At 46.1% G+C, this 15,786-nt stretch overlaps 1 protein-coding gene across 1 annotated transcript in view; it reads left to right on the top strand.

Annotated features, from left to right (window-relative positions):
- Positions 1 to 15,786, top strand: part of frmd4a (FERM domain containing 4A) — a 688,700-nt gene that overhangs the window by 187,128 nt on the left and 485,786 nt on the right. The window lies entirely within an intron of this gene.

Genomic DNA, 15,786 nt, shown 5'->3' with positions numbered 1-15,786 from the left:
GTGTCTGTATGTCTGTGTGTGTGTGTCTGTATGTCTGTGTGTGTGTGTCTGTATGTCTGTCTTTGTGAGTGTCTGTGTGTGTGTGTCTGTATCTGTGTGTGTGTATATCTGTGTGTCTGTGTGTGTGTGCCTGTATGTCTGTGTGTGTGTGTATGTCTGTGTTTGTGTGCGTGTCAGTGTGTCTGTATGTGTGTGTCTGTGTGTGTGTGTCTGTATGTCTGTGTGTGTGTTTGTGTGTCTGTGTGTTTGTATGTCTGTGTGTCTGTCTTTGTGTGTGTGTCTGTATGTCTGTGTGCCTGTGTGTGTGTGTGTCTGTCTGTATGTCTGTATGTGTGTGTCTGTGTGTGTGTATGTCTGTGTGTGTCTGTATGTCTGTGTGTGTGTATGTATGTCTGTCTGTTTGTGTGTCTGTATGTCTGTATGTGTGTGTGTGTGTCTGGATGTCTGTGTGTGTTTGTATGTCTGTGTGTGTCTGTATGTGTGTGTGTGTATGTCTGTGTGTGTGTGTATGTCTGTGTGTGTCTGTATGTCTGTGTGTGTATGTCTGTGTGTGTGTATGTCTGTGTGTGTCTGTATGTCTGTGTGTGTGTGTCTGGATGTCTGTGTGTGTTTGTATGTCTGTGTGTGTCTGTATGTGTGTGTCTGTATGTCTGTGTGTGTGTATGTATGTCTGTCTGTTTGTGTGTCTGTATGTGTGTGTGTGTGTCTGGATGTCTGTGTGTGTTTGTATGTCTGTGTGTGTCTGTATGTGTGTGTGTGTATGTCTGTGTGTGTGTGTATGTCTGTGTGTGTCTGTATGTCTGTGTGTGTATGTCTGTGTGTGTGTATGTCTGTGTGTGTCTGTATGTCTGTGTGTGTCTGTATGTCTGTGTGTGTGTGTCTGGATGTCTGTGTGTGTTTGTATGTCTGTGTGTGTCTGTATGTGTGTGTGTGTATGTCTGTGTGTGTCTGTATGTCTGTGTGTGTCTGTATGTGTGTGTGTGTATGTCTGTGTGTGTGTGTATGTCTGTGTGTGTCTGTATGTCTGTGTGTGTGTGTCTGGATGTCTGTGTGTGTTTGTATGTCTGTGTGTGTCTGTATGTGTGTGTGTGTATGTCTGTGTGTGTCTGTATGTCTGTGTGTGTCTGTATGTGTGTGTGTGTATGTCTGTGTGTGTGTGTATGTCTGTGTGTGTCTGTATGTCTGTGTGTGTATGTCTGTGTGTGTGTATGTCTGTGTGTGTCTGTATGTCTGTGTGTGTGTATGTATGTCTGTCTGTTTGTGTGTCTGTATGTCTGTATGTGTGTGTGTGTGTCTGGATGTCTGTGTGTTTGTATGTCTGTGTGTGTCTGTATGTGTGTGTGTGTATGTCTGTGTGTGTCTGTATGTCTGTGTGTGTCTGTATGTCTGTGTCTGTATGTCTGTGTGTGTATGTCTGTGTGTGTGTATGTCTGTGTGTGTCTGTATGTCTGTGTGTGTGTATGTATGTCTGTATGTGTGTGTGTGTGTGTGTCTGGATGTCTGTGTGTGTTTGTATGTCTGTGTGTGTCTGTATGTGTATGTGTGTATGTCTGTGTGTCTGTATGTCTGTGTGTCTGTATGTGCCTGTGTGTGTCTGTATGTGTGTGTGTCTGTCTGTGTGTGCCTGTATGTCTGTGTGAGTCTGTATGTGTGTGCGTGTATGTCTGTGTGCGTGTATGTCTGTGTGTGTGTATGTCTGTGTGTGTGTGTGTATGTATGTCTGTGTGTGTCTGTATGTGTGTGTGTGTGTGTGTCTGTATGTGTGAGTGTGGATGTCTGTGTGTGTGTGGATTTCTGTGTGTGTTTGTATGTCTGTGTGTGTGTGTGTGTGTTTATGTGTCTGTGTGTGTCTGTATGTCTGTGTGTGTGTGTGTGTCTGTATGTCTGTGTGTGTCTGTGTGTCTGTATGTGTATGTCTGTGTTTTTGTATGTCTGTGTGTGTGTCTGTATGTCTGTGTGTGTGTGTCTGTGTGTCTCTGTGTATGTGTATGTCTATATGTCTGTGTGTGTGTGCGTGTCTGTATGTCTGTGTGTGTGCCTGTATCTGTGTGTGTGTGTGTCTGCATGTCTGTGTGTGTGTGCGTGTATGTTTGTATGTCTGTGTGTGTGTCTGTATGTGTGTGTGTGTCTGTATCTATGTGTGTGTGTGTATCTGTATGTCTGTGTGTGTCTGCATGTCTCTGTATGTCTGTCTGTGCATGTGTCTGTGTGTCTATGTCTGTGTGTGTCTGTATGTATGTGTCTGTATGTGTATGTCTGTTTGTGTATGTCTGTGTGTATATTTCTGTGTGTGTGTCCGTATGTGTCTGTGTGTGTCTGTGTATGTGCGTGTGTCTGTGTGTCTATGTCTGTATGTCTGCGTGTGTCTGTATGTATGTGTGTGTCTATATGTCTGTGTGTGTCTGTATGTGTATATCTGTGTGTGTATGCCTGTGTGTATTTCTGTGTGTGTGTCCGTATGTCTTTGTATGTCTGTGTGTGTGTCTGTATCTCTTTGTGTGTGTGTGTATGTGTCTGTGTGCCTGTGTGGTGTGTGTGTCTGTGTGTATGTCTGTGTGTGTGTATGTCTGTGTGTGTGTGCCTGTATGTCTGTGTGTGTGCGTCTGTGTGTGTGTGTATGTCCGTGTGTATGTCTTTGAGTGTGTGTCTGTACGTCTGTGTGCGTGTATGTCTGTGTGTGTGTGTATGTCTGTGTGTGTCTGTATGTCTGTGTGTGTGTCTGTATGTCTGTCTGTTTGTGTGTCTGTATGTCTGTGTGTGTGTCTGTATGTCTGTGTGTGTGTGTCTGTATGTCTGTCTTTGTGAGTGTCTGTGTGTGTGTGTCTGTATCTGTGTGTGTGTATATCTGTGTGTCTGTGTGTGTGTGCCTGTATGTCTGTGTATGTCTGTGTTTGTGTGCGTGTCAGTGTGTCTGTATGTGTGTGTCTGTGTGTGTGTGTCTGTATGTCTGTGTGTGTGTTTGTGTGTCTGTGTGTTTGTATGTCTGTGTGTCTGTCTTTGTGTGTGTGTCTGTATGTCTGTGTGCCTGTGTGTGTGTGTGTCTGTCTGTATGTCTGTATGTGTGTGTCTGTGTGTGTGTATGTCTGTGTGTGTCTGTATGTCTGTGTGTGTGTATGTATGTCTGTCTGTTTGTGTGTCTGTATGTGTGTGTGTGTGTCTGGATGTCTGTGTGTGTTTGTATGTCTGTGTGTGTCTGTATGTGTGTGTGTGTATGTCTGTGTGTGTGTGTATGTCTGTGTGTGTCTGTATGTCTGTGTGTGTATGTCTGTGTGTGTGTATGTCTGTGTGTGTCTGTATGTCTGTGTGTGTCTGTATGTCTGTGTGTGTGTGTCTGGATGTCTGTGTGTGTTTGTATGTCTGTGTGTGTCTGTATGTGTGTGTGTGTATGTCTGTGTGTGTCTGTATGTCTGTGTGTGTCTGTATGTGTGTGTGTGTATGTCTGTGTGTGTGTGTATGTCTGTGTGTGTGTGTCTGGATGTCTGTGTGTGTTTGTATGTCTGTGTGTGTCTGTATGTGTGTGTGTGTATGTCTGTGTGTGTCTGTATGTCTGTGTGTGTCTGTATGTGTGTGTGTGTATGTCTGTGTGTGTGTGTATGTCTGTGTGTGTCTGTATGTCTGTGTGTGTATGTCTGTGTGTGTGTATGTCTGTGTGTGTCTGTATGTCTGTGTGTGTGTATGTATGTCTGTCTGTTTGTGTGTCTGTGTGTGTCTGTATGTGTGTGTGTGTATGTCTGTGTGTGTCTGTATGTCTGTGTGTGTCTGTATGTCTGTGTCTGTATGTCTGTGTGTGTATGTCTGTGTGTGTGTATGTCTGTGTGTGTCTGTATGTCTGTGTGTGTGTATGTATGTCTGTATGTGTGTGTGTGTGTGTGTCTGGATGTCTGTGTGTGTTTGTATGTCTGTGTGTGTCTGTATGTGTATGTGTGTATGTCTGTGTGTCTGTATGTCTGTGTGTGTGTATGTATGTCTGTATGTCTGTCTGTTTGTGTGTCTGTATGTCTGTGTCTGTATGTGTGAGTGTCTGTATGTCTCTGTGTATGTGTGAGTGTGTGTGTGTGTCTGTATGTCTGTGTGTCTGTATGTCTGTGAGGGTGTGTGTGTGCCTGTATGTCTGTGTGTGTGTTTGTATGTCTGTGTGTCAGTATGTCTGTGTGTGTGCGTGTGTATGTCTGTATGTCTGTGTGTGTGTATGTCTGTGTGTGTGTGTGTGCCTGTATGTCTGTGTGTGGGTTTGTATGTCTGTGTGTCAGTATGTCTGTGTGTGTGCGTGTGTATGTCTGTGTGTGTGTGTGTCTGTATGTCTATGTCTGTGTCTGTATGTCTCTGTGTGTGTGTGCATGTATGTCTGTGTGTGTCTGTATGTCTATGTCTGTGTCTGTATGTCTCTGTGTGTGTGCGTGTGTATGTCTGTATGTCTGTGTGTGTGTGTCTGTGTGTGTCTGTATGTCTATGTCTGTGTCAGTATGTCTGTGTGTGTGCGTGTGTATGTCTGTATGTCTTTGTGTGTGTGTGTCTGTATGTGTATGTCTGTATGTATGTCTGTGTGCGTGTCTGTATGTCTTTGTGTGTGTGTGTATGTCTGTGTGTGTCTGTCTGTGTGTGTGTCTGTATGTCTGTGTGTGTGTGTGTGTGTCTGTATGTCTGTGTGTGTCTGTATGTCTGTGTGTGTCTGTGTCTGTATGTCTGTCTTTGTGAGTGTCTGTATGTCTGTGTGTGTGTGTCTGTATCTGTGTGTGTGTATATCTGTATGTCTGTGTTTGTGTGCGTGTCAGTATGTCTGTGTGTGTCTGTATGTGTGTGTCTGTATGTCTGTGTGTGTGTGTCTGTATGTCTGTGTGTGTATTTGTATGTCTGTGTGTGTGTGTGCCTGTATGTCTGTCTGTGTGTGTGTGTTTGTCTGTCTGTCATGTGTATGTCTGTGTGTGTGTGTGTCTGTGTCTGTATGTTTTTCTCCTCCCCTCAGTTAGCTGCTGAATCTTTATAAATGTTTTAACTAAGTCCTGCGCTGTGAGATGAAAGGAAAATGGTTTCAATGTGAACCCATCTACATCAGAGGGACCATGTTTAATTTTTACATTTGGCAATTGTAGTTAGTGAGGGAATGGCTGGCGATTACTACTGCCTTTTAAAAAAAGAAATGAATATTTCAGGTTGCATTTCATTGTAGGGTCCATGCAGAGTCTAGTTCAGTTAGTTTTGTATGTGTATTGAAGAGATATCAAATATTGCAGCAGTGCCTGAGCAAAATGATGTAATGATATTTTGAACAGAACATACAAAAGAAAGACCTGCATTTATAAAGCACCTTTTACAACACCGGGATGCCCCAAGGTGCTTTACAGCCAATGAAATACTTTTGAATTGTAGTTACTGTTGTAATGTAGGAAACGTGGCAGCTAATATTCACACAGCAAGATTCCAGAACACCAAAGGTTGAGGGATAAATCTCAGCCCAGGACACCAGGGAGAACTCCCCTGCTCTGCTTCGAAATAGTGCAATGAGATCTTTTACACCCAGCTGAGAGGGCAGACCAGACTTTGGTTTAACCTCTCATTCAAAAGGCAGCACCTCTGACAGTGCAGCACTCCACTGAACTGCTAGCTTGTAGAGCACATTCTCAGCTCTCGGAAAGGAGACTTCAATCCACACTCTCTTACCCAGGAATGTGAGAGCTCGCAACACAGCTACAGCTGACACACTAAATGTAATATGATGTTTGGATGCTTCTAGATGTTGGATTTAGAGAAAGACTTGCATTTATATAGCACCTTTCACAACCAGGGGACATCTGACACAGCCAATGAAGTACTTTAGTTCCTTTGGTTCCAATTGTAAAGGAACAAACCTGTTGCTGAATATTATTCAGGATTGTATCAGCACTAGGAGGATACACCAATGGTTCCACCTCTCCCCCTCCACCAACCCTCCTTTTGCTGAGGCACTAAACTCTAACTGAGATACAGTAACATGGGTGGAGACGCCCCCTGATACCATGTCCAAGCAACTTGTAAAATTCTGAAGGTGATTGACAGGGTAGACACTGAGAAAATATTTCCCTTGGCTGGGGAATCCAGAACACGGGGGTCACAGTCTCAATCAGGGGTCAGCCAATTAGAACTGAGATGAGGAGAAAATTCTTCACTCAGCGGGTGGTGAATCTTTGGAATTCTCTACCCCAGAGGGCAGTGGATGTTCAGTCATTGAGTAGATTCAGGACAGAGATCAATAGATTTTTGGACACTAAGGAAATTAGAAGGATAAGGTGATAGTGCGGGAGGGTGGAGTTTACATAGAAGATTAGCTATGATTTTGTTGAATGGTGGAGCAGGCTTGACGGGCCGAATGGTCACTCCAGATCCTATTTCTAATGTTCTTCCCTTCACATTTGTGCCGGACCAAAGAGAAAGCCTTGCATTTATATAGCACCTTTCACAACCAGGGGACATCTGACACAGCCAATGAAGTACTTTTTAAGTGTAGTCTCTATTGTAATGTAGGAAGCATGGCAGCCAGTTTGCGCACAGCAAGCTCCCACAATGTGATAATGACCTGATCATTTGTTTTTTGTGATGTTTGATTGAGGGATAAATATTGTCCAGGACACTGAGGAGAACTCCCCTGCAGAATAGTGCCGTGAAATCTTTTACATTCACCCAGCTGGGCAGACAGGGCTTCAGTTTAATGTCAAATCTGAAAGACAGCAGCTCAGAGAGCACAGCACCCCACCCCACCTCCCCCTATCTCCCCCCAACCCCACCCCACCTCCCCCTATCTCCCCCCAACCCCACCCCACCTCCCCCTATCTCACCCCACCCCACCCCACCTCCCCCTATCTCCCCCCACCCCACCCCACCTCCCCCTATCTCCCCCCAACCCCACCCCACCTCCCCCTATCTCCCCCCAACCCCACCCCACCTCCCCCTATCTCCCCCCAACCCCACCCCACCTCCCCCTATCTCACCCCACCCCACCCCACCTCCCCCTATCTCCCCCCACCCCACCCCACCTCCCCCTATCTCCCCCCAACCCCACCCCACCTCCCCCTATCTCCCCCCAACCCCACCCCACCTCCCCCTATCTCCCCCCAACCCCACCCCACCTCCCCCTATCTCACCCCACCCCACCCCACCTCCCCCTATCTCCCCCCACCCCACCCCACCTCCCCCTATCTCCCCCCAACCCCACCCCACCTCCCCCTATCTCCCCCCCACCCCACCCCACCTCCCCCTATCTCCCCCCACCCCACCCCACCTCCCCCCACCTGGAGTAGGAATTAAACCCAGAATCTTGTGACCCAGGTGAGAGTGCTACTGCTGCTGGATTGGGAAGTTCCCCACGATGGGCTTTGTTCCAGCAATGTCTGATTCTGCATCTCAACCGTTAACCACAAACAGGGATTTTCCAGGATGTGTCACTTGACAGCTATCAGGTGCAGTAACCCCAGCCAGTCCTCATTCCTCTTTCTGACCCATCTATAGCTTAAAACCAATGCCCTAAGATCAGCTCACTCATTAACTGACTCGAGAGCAAACCAACAGCTTTCAACTCTGTCCAATTATAAAATAATGCAGGGCTGATTTTAGTGTCAATCAGAAAATGTCACCTTACATTTCTCTCAGTGTCCATTGTACTTCAGAGCTGCAAAGTGCATTGAATTTATGATGTCTTTATCAGTACTGTGTAGGAGTAAGGAATCCACACTATGTTGCAGTGGGTTATTGCCATTCTAATGTGCCTCCATATGGTCTGTAGGATGGAGTGTGTTTTGCTTTTCCCTGTTTGAATGCCGGACTGTTCAGTGTGTGACTGGAGATAAGGAAGTAATAAAGAGCTGAATTCAAAATCAAACAGTCTTATCACAATGCAATATTTGTTTGCTGTGAATATTTTTTTTACAGACACGTGCTACAATGCCCCCGCCGTGGGCAACTTGGAGTAGACAGACAATTTCTAAAGAAAGCACAAGTGCTGTGGAGGAGTGAGAGCTGAAATTAATAACACAGGGAGGATGCAATGCAGAGGCAAGTCTGTTCGCAGCCTCCTCCCACAACGTTGATGTTTTTAGTCGGATGTGTAAATATGCAGCCTCCAGTACCTGGATAGAAATCTATGTGGTCCCATTTAAAAAAAACAAAATTGTAGAAGAATTTCAGCTGCAAAGCTCAGGTGAAAGTTACCTGTGAAAGGGCTACCTGGGGTAAAATGCATACGGTCGTAGAGTTGTTTCAATTGCAGAGGCTTTACAGAGAACATTTTGTATATAAAGCTTAAAATTGCATTGTCCTCTGAAGAGACTTTTGCTTCTTCCCCACCCCTCCCTGCCCACTCATCAGGCTGAGATTTTGTCATTCTGTTTCGTTTGTTCATGGGATGTGGGCGTCACTGGCAAGGACACGAAATGCTGGGGAGTAAATTCATTTCGACATCGGGTACCCAGTACCTCCACAAACCATTTCCAGTTCAGGTACGACACAATGAGATGTTCGAGCAAACTCTGCCAAGCTACCAGCCTCTGCCCCAGCCCCAGAACAGTACCTGCAGCATCCCCACTGTGAACGTATTCCACATGCTCCATCTGTTACTTTTCTGAATGACGATTCCAATTTACTGCCTCTCTAAAGGGCAGTTTTGGGCCAAGGGAATTGCTCTTGGGAATCCCTTCCTAGTTTTCTGGAAGGTTCCGTTAAAGGACTCGAGAAAACCTGCTTCGTTCTGATTGGTTTTAAAGGTACTGGCCCTGCCAGCTGGATGGAAGGGGCTGAGTGTGGGACTGATTCGGATTTGTCATCAAACTCTCTGACAGCGTTTCCTGTTTTATTCTGAAAACTCTTGAATAAACTACATTTAAAACCAGAGACCGTTGCCTCATTTGTGTTAAAGGATTGTCCAGCCTCTAAAAGAGCCGTGGCCTTGAGCAACACTACTGTAAATGAGGTGACACGTCTGCCTACAGAGGTGGGCAACACCACCTCATAAATGGTTTATTTCGCTGCCACCTAATGCATGCCAGTTGTTCAACTGTATTAGGCATCACCAGCCTTCTGGAACATCATTTGGTTCTGTCTGCAAGCAGCTCGGGAAGTATTATACCACTGCAGACCTGTGGCAGGGGAAGGAAGAGGAAGAGACTCCCTTAACTCAAAACATTGCTCTGTGGCAACTATACACACGCAGTCTTGTTGCTTATACATCCCCAGTTTAAATCGCTCCACCATTGACAGCTGTGACTTCAGCTGTCTGGGGTCCTTAGCTCTGGAATTCCCTCCCTAAACCTCTTCACATCTCTATCTCTCTTTCCTCCTTTTAAACACTCATTATCCCCCTTGTCCTGGTCAATGTTTATCCCTCGATCAACATCACAAAAAGAGATTATCTGGTCACATTGCTATTTGTGGGATCTTGCTGTGTGCACTTTGGCTGCCAAGTTTCCTACATTACAACAGTGACTGCACTTCAAAAGCACTTCATTGGATGTAAAACGCTTTGGGACGTCCGATGCTCGTGGAAGGCGCTATATAAATGCAAGTCTTTTTCCCTTCTTAAAAGCTACCTCTCTGAGCAAGCTTTTGGTCACCTGACCTAATACATCCCGATGTGGCTCGCTGTCACATTTTGTTTGATAATTGTTCCTGTGAAGGTTTTTGGGACGTTTTAACTATGTTAAGGGTGCTAGATAAATGCAGGTTGTTGTACTGATTTTACTGGTCTCCAAGCCCGCCCGCAGTGCGAACGGGGCGATTTTAGCCTGACCTTGTACTGTGTAAACAGAAAGATGTGTTTGTGTGGGCAGTAAGGAAGCTGCAGCTTTAACTGTAGTGAGTGACTGTAATATGAAGAAAACAAACTTGGCAGCAATGATTGCAGTGCACATGATGTGTGCGTTGTGATATATCTGAGCACGTGTGTGAACTCGGAGCATTCGAACACCATGAGTAACATGGGGCTGGGATAAAACTGCTGGAGCTTGTAAAAATCCTTTCATCATCAATATAATAGTGCAAAGCAAGCACCTTCCAGTCATCCTTTTGTGACCTAATAGCAGCAGTTTGGATGATAGCACTTTTCCCTGTGTTGAATGCACTGCTTAAGACGGGAATCATTTGTCAGTCAGCCTGGAACAAACATAGCTGCAGGCATATTATACAGAGAGGAACAGAGGAAGACTCCGGCAGAAGCTGTGTGCGGTGCTGGTGATTCAAGTTAGGCAGGTTGATATGGAGAAGATCACACTGCGGTTAGCGTAGCCTTTTTTAACGCGGGATCTCTGAAAGCTGAAGGAAGACGTTCAGGCAGTGTTATGAGGCTCACACAAAAATGGAAGGTCTTCTGTCTCCAATGCGGGCAAAGGTAAGCAGTTTTTAAAACGTCTGCAGCCCCTGGCTTAACCTTGCAAGAGGTGCAGGCGTTTAAACAGTGGAAAGGCTGCTTCAGCTTTTGTCTTCACAGAAATCGCTCTCTGTATCTTTCTTGTCTGTTGCTGTGTCGCTTTTTAGCAGAATGTTATTGTGGAAAGAGTGTGCTGAGAGAATATAGTCGCTCTGTGAATAGAAGTGGGAGGTTTGCTAAATGAGGATGCCTGCTCAATAGACAGCCATGTTTACACTTGCATTTCATTTAAGCGGTGAATAGCCTCACAGAAATGCCTGTTACTGATCAGATGGGAAACTGCAGCTCAGTACAGTCGGGCTCATGTCTTCTGGTTATGAGAAGCTGAACTGTGGGGGGAAAGGTAAACAGGAGTGTTAAAGAGATCCATCGCAAATGCTGACAGAGAACGGCCTTGCTCTGATTCTCTTTGAGACAGAGGACAGAGAGAGAGAGTCGTGAATTTCGTGGAACAGTCTGTTTTATGTGAAGATGTTCCTTTAGAAGAAATAAATTAAAAACTGGAACAGTGATTTTCTTTCTGTTAACACATTTCTATCAAGCAATGGAGAGATAGTAACACCTTCTGATAGTAACCACTCCAGTGTCTTGGAAATTGTTTCTGAAGATTTAATTTCTCTTACACTGCTCAGGTGCTTCTACAATAAGTTATTTTCAATGTGGTGGTTTTACTCACTCCCAATCCTTCGGGGATGAACTGTGTAGAGCGCTGAAATCACATTGATTTCGGAATGGTGTTTAGAAAAATTGTTACTTGGCACACACACACATATAACACACACACACACGCACACACATATAACACACACACACACACATATAACACACACACACATAACACACATATAACACACACACACACAGGTACAACGTGCAGTCATAGACATGCAACATGCAGACATTGACACACACACACACACATATAACACACACACATATAACACACACACACACATATAACACGCACACACACACACATATAACACACACACACACACATATAACACACACACACACACACACAGGTACAACATGCAGTCATAGACATACAACATGCAGACATTGACACACACACATACACCACACAGACACACGCACATACAACACGGAGACACATAGACAGACTCAGACACACACCCACATACAATAAGCAGAGACGCACACACACAAACATACAACTGTCACACAGGCATCAGACACACAGACATACAACACACAGACACTGTAAGTGAACCATCTGTTCCCTGCTAAACACGCCGTGGCTCACCGTGATAATACCTCCACGGTCCAGAATGCGCAGCCGTGTTGAAACGATTGTAAATCCTATGTTGGTTTTTCAGTATTCTGATAATATGCAGATGCAGTGGAGGCTCACTCCGTTTGTGTGAAACAAAAAAGAACGATTTTGACAGCAGATCTCTGAATGATTAATGTACTGTGCAGGCCACCTGGTGCCTTCTTTTGCGTGGGTTATTATTGCTCAGCTACTGTTCCACAGTTGAATGTTTAAACAGTGAATTGTTCCATTATAGCAATGGGTCTGAACACTGTATTGTGCAAAGGAGAGGCTGCATGGACATAATATCTTTACCTTGTCAGAAACACACTTGTTAATGCACACACAGGAGTAGTGAATACAAAGTCATGATCTGATCGCCAAGTGTATAATAACGGTTTCACTGGGTGATTATCACAGTGTCTCTATACTTTGTGAAATTTTCACAATACAGCCTTAACTAAATAGTGCAGGCAAGACCAGGCCAGCTTTAATCGAGCAATTAAATCTAGACTGAAATATCAGTGAATTGTAAAAAAACACTTTCCATAGCTGTGTGTTTAAGACTATTAATAAAGTTAAACTTAACCCTTTGTTGGTGAACGGGCCCTGTTACTCTACCTGAATGTTATTTTCTGCTGTATGTTTATGTAAAAATGGAGTGAACATCCATCTGTTTTTCCATGTATTTGTCCACTGGACACAGCAAGTAATTCCAACAAGGTTGATGTTGACACAGATTTATTTTGAATTCATATTTCCATTGGGGGAAAGGGTTGGAAGTTTCCTTTGTACTTTAGCTGTAGAAAAATCATAAGCCGGTTTATAAAAAGCACACTTCCAATTTACCTACTGTCATGACGGGGGAATATTATCCAGCAGTGTGATCGTAGCACAGCTGATGTCAGTTGAACACTTCTTAATCCTGGAGATAGTTGTTTTGGAAAACGTGGGGCCTGTATTGGAAACGTTTGAGGGAACATTTATAGTTTGTTGTTTATTTCTGTTAGAGCAGCTTTCATACCAAAAACCTTTGTAGAAAAGCATCTTACAACAGTTACTATCAGTCATCCTCAGGAACACAGGACTAGGAGGAGGTCATTCAGCCCCTTGAATCCTGATCCGCTGATCACTTAGTTCATGGCTGATCCTTATCTTAACTCTGTCTAACTGCCTTGGTTCCATATCGCTTAATATTCTTGCCCAAAAAAATTCCTCAGTTTTGAAATCTTCAGTTAAACTCCAGCCTCAACAGTTTCTGGGGGGAGAGAGTTCCAAATTCCCACTCCCCTTTGTGTGAAGAAGTGCTTTCTGACATCACCCCTGAACGGCCCTGGCTCTAACTTTAAGGTTCTGCCCCCTTGTTCAGGACTCTCCCCCCCCGCCCCCCCCCCCCCCCCCCCACAACCAGAGGGAATAGTTTCCCTCTATTTACCCTATCAATTCCTTTAATGAACTTACACACCTAATCCGTAAGTGTAAAATATGAACTAAGTAATAGAACAGTTCTGTGGTGTATCGGGCAGTGCCATGAATTTATACATTAGCTGTTTGGAATCCGGAGCACCGTCCTGGTGTTAGCTGACGAACTGACTGCTCTCTCTAAGGCCACGTTCACTGCTGTTAATAGGCAAACGTAGTTAGTTAGAAGAGCTGATGTTTCAGGCTGCAGAACAATTGTCAACTTGCTTTAAAAATCATTTTGCACAATGCCATGAATTGTGCTTGATGTAGTTCACACACATACTGGACAGAAGACTTTTCTGTGTATACTATATTAATAGCCTCGCACATTGGGTGCTCTGTCTGTAAGTGTCATATCTTATCACAAGCACTCCTGTTGTAAACAGCTGTCCTCCAACTCGCTCTCGAAGATCGGCTAGTAATATATTAAAATCTGCCTGTGACACTTGATGTTTGCGGTTAAAATGTTGACTTTTATTCTTGCAGTTAACCTCCCTGCCTGGGGAATCCCAGATCACTCGTGTGTCTCCGCCTGTTCCCTCAGCCCATGATTCCAGCCATGACCCAGGATTGAACCTGAAGTGTTCAATGTGCTTGTGCAATACAAACACTTTATCCATATGAAATAATGGGGGTTTCTCAGGTCACCATTCAAAAAGGCAACTTTGAGAATCCCAATGCTCCAGCAAAGCCAAGTCTGTTCACCATTTTCTCAGGCCACAGCTTTATTGTAGATTCTCTGTCCTTTCCCGATCTCTCTCCCAATGTCCAGCCGCTTCTCCAAATGCTCCTCGTGCCTTCCAGACCGGGAGAGCCTTCTTCCCAATCTCACCGATCCTCACACCGCAGAATTTTTTTTTTTTTAGTTTAGAGATACAGCACTGAAACAGGCCCTTCGGCCCACCAAGTCTGTGCCGACCATCAACCACCCATTTTATACTAATCCTACACTAATTTCATATTCCTACCACATCCCCACCTGTGCCTATATTTTTCCCTACCACCTACCTGCACTAGGGGCAATTGCTAATGGCCAATTTACCTATCAACCGGCAAGTCTTTGGCATGTGGGAGGAAACCGGAGCACCCGGAGGAAACCCACGCGGACACAGGGAGAACTTGCAAACTCCACACAGGCAGTACCCAGAATTGAACCCGGGTCGCTGGAGCTGTGAGGCTACAGTGCTAACCACTGCACCACTGTGCCGCCCACACAGTGGTTCTACACAGTGATCACACTCCTTGCCATAGTTAACGTGGAGGGAGGGGCCCCGACTAGTGGCGCAGGCTTGGATCAATGCTGTCCAAGTGCTGAAGCCCAGATCCCCATCCCCTATCTGCTACTCCAACCTGCCATTACTCCCAGGCCCTCGATGCCTGTTCCATTGTTCCCAGATTCTTTCAACCCCTTCCCCACTCTCCCTAAACCCCAGACACCAGATGAGGAGGAATTTCTTTACGCAGATGATGGTGAATCTTTGGAATTCTCTCGCCCAGAGGACGGTGGAAGCTGAGTCATTGAGTATGTTCAAGACAGAGATCGATAGATTTCAAGATATTAAAGATATCAAGGGATCTGGGAATAGTGCAGGAAAATGGCATTGAGGTAAAAGAACAGCCATGATCTAGTTGAATGACAGAGCAGTCTCGAGGGTCCGGAGGGCCTACTCCTACTCCTAGTTCCTATGTTCCCTTCTAATTATTACACATTCCATGCACGAACATCCCAAGACCACCCTTCACTGCTGCCACACCCCACCCTCCATTCCCCACCCTCCATTCCCCACCCTCCATTCCCCACCCTCCATTCCCCACCCTCCATCCCCCACCCTCCATCCCCGACCGTCCATCCCCCACTGTCCATCCCCCACTGTCCATCCCGCACTATCCGCCCGCACTATCCGCCCGCACTGTCCATTCCCCACTGTCCATCCCCCACTGTCTATCCCGCAGTGTCCATCCCCCACTGTCCATCCCCCACTGTCCATCCCGCACTATCCGCCCGCACTGTCCATCCCCCACTGTCCATCCCGCACTGTCTATCCCGCAGTGTCCATTCCCCACTGTCCATCCCCCACTGTCTATCCCGCAGTGTCCATCCCCCACTGTCCATCCCCCACTGTCCATCCCGCACTATCCGCCCGCACTGTCCATCCCCCACTGTCCATCCCGCACTGTCTATCCCGCAGTGTCCATTCCCCACCGTCCATTCCCCACTGTCCATCCCGCACTGTCCATCCCGCACTGTCCATTCCCCACTGTCCATCCCCCACTGTCCATCCCCCACCGTCCATCCCCCACTGTCCATCCCCCACTGTCTATCCCGCATTGTCCATCCCCCACTGTCCATCCCCCACCGTCCATCCCCCACTGTACATCCCCCACTGTCCATCCCGCACTGTCTATCCCGCACTGTCCACCCCCCACTGTCCATCCCCCACTGTCCATCCTGCACTGTCCATCCCCCGTTGTCCGTCCCGCACTGTCCATCCCGCACTGTCCATCCCTCACTGTCCATCCCTCACTGTCCATCCCCCACTGTCCATCCCGCATTGTCCATCCCCCGTTGTCCGTCCCGCACTGTCCATCCCGCACTGTCCATCCCTCACTGTCCATCCCCCACTGTCCATCCCGCATTGTCCATCCCGCACTGTCCATC

The sequence above is a fragment of the Heterodontus francisci genome, chromosome 27 (genome assembly GCF_036365525.1).
Source record: "Heterodontus francisci isolate sHetFra1 chromosome 27, sHetFra1.hap1, whole genome shotgun sequence".
In the NCBI taxonomy this organism is placed as follows: Eukaryota; Metazoa; Chordata; class Chondrichthyes; order Heterodontiformes; family Heterodontidae; genus Heterodontus; species Heterodontus francisci.
The sequence above is the reverse complement of the archived record's forward strand: the minus strand, read 5'-3'. Positions and strand labels throughout refer to the sequence as shown.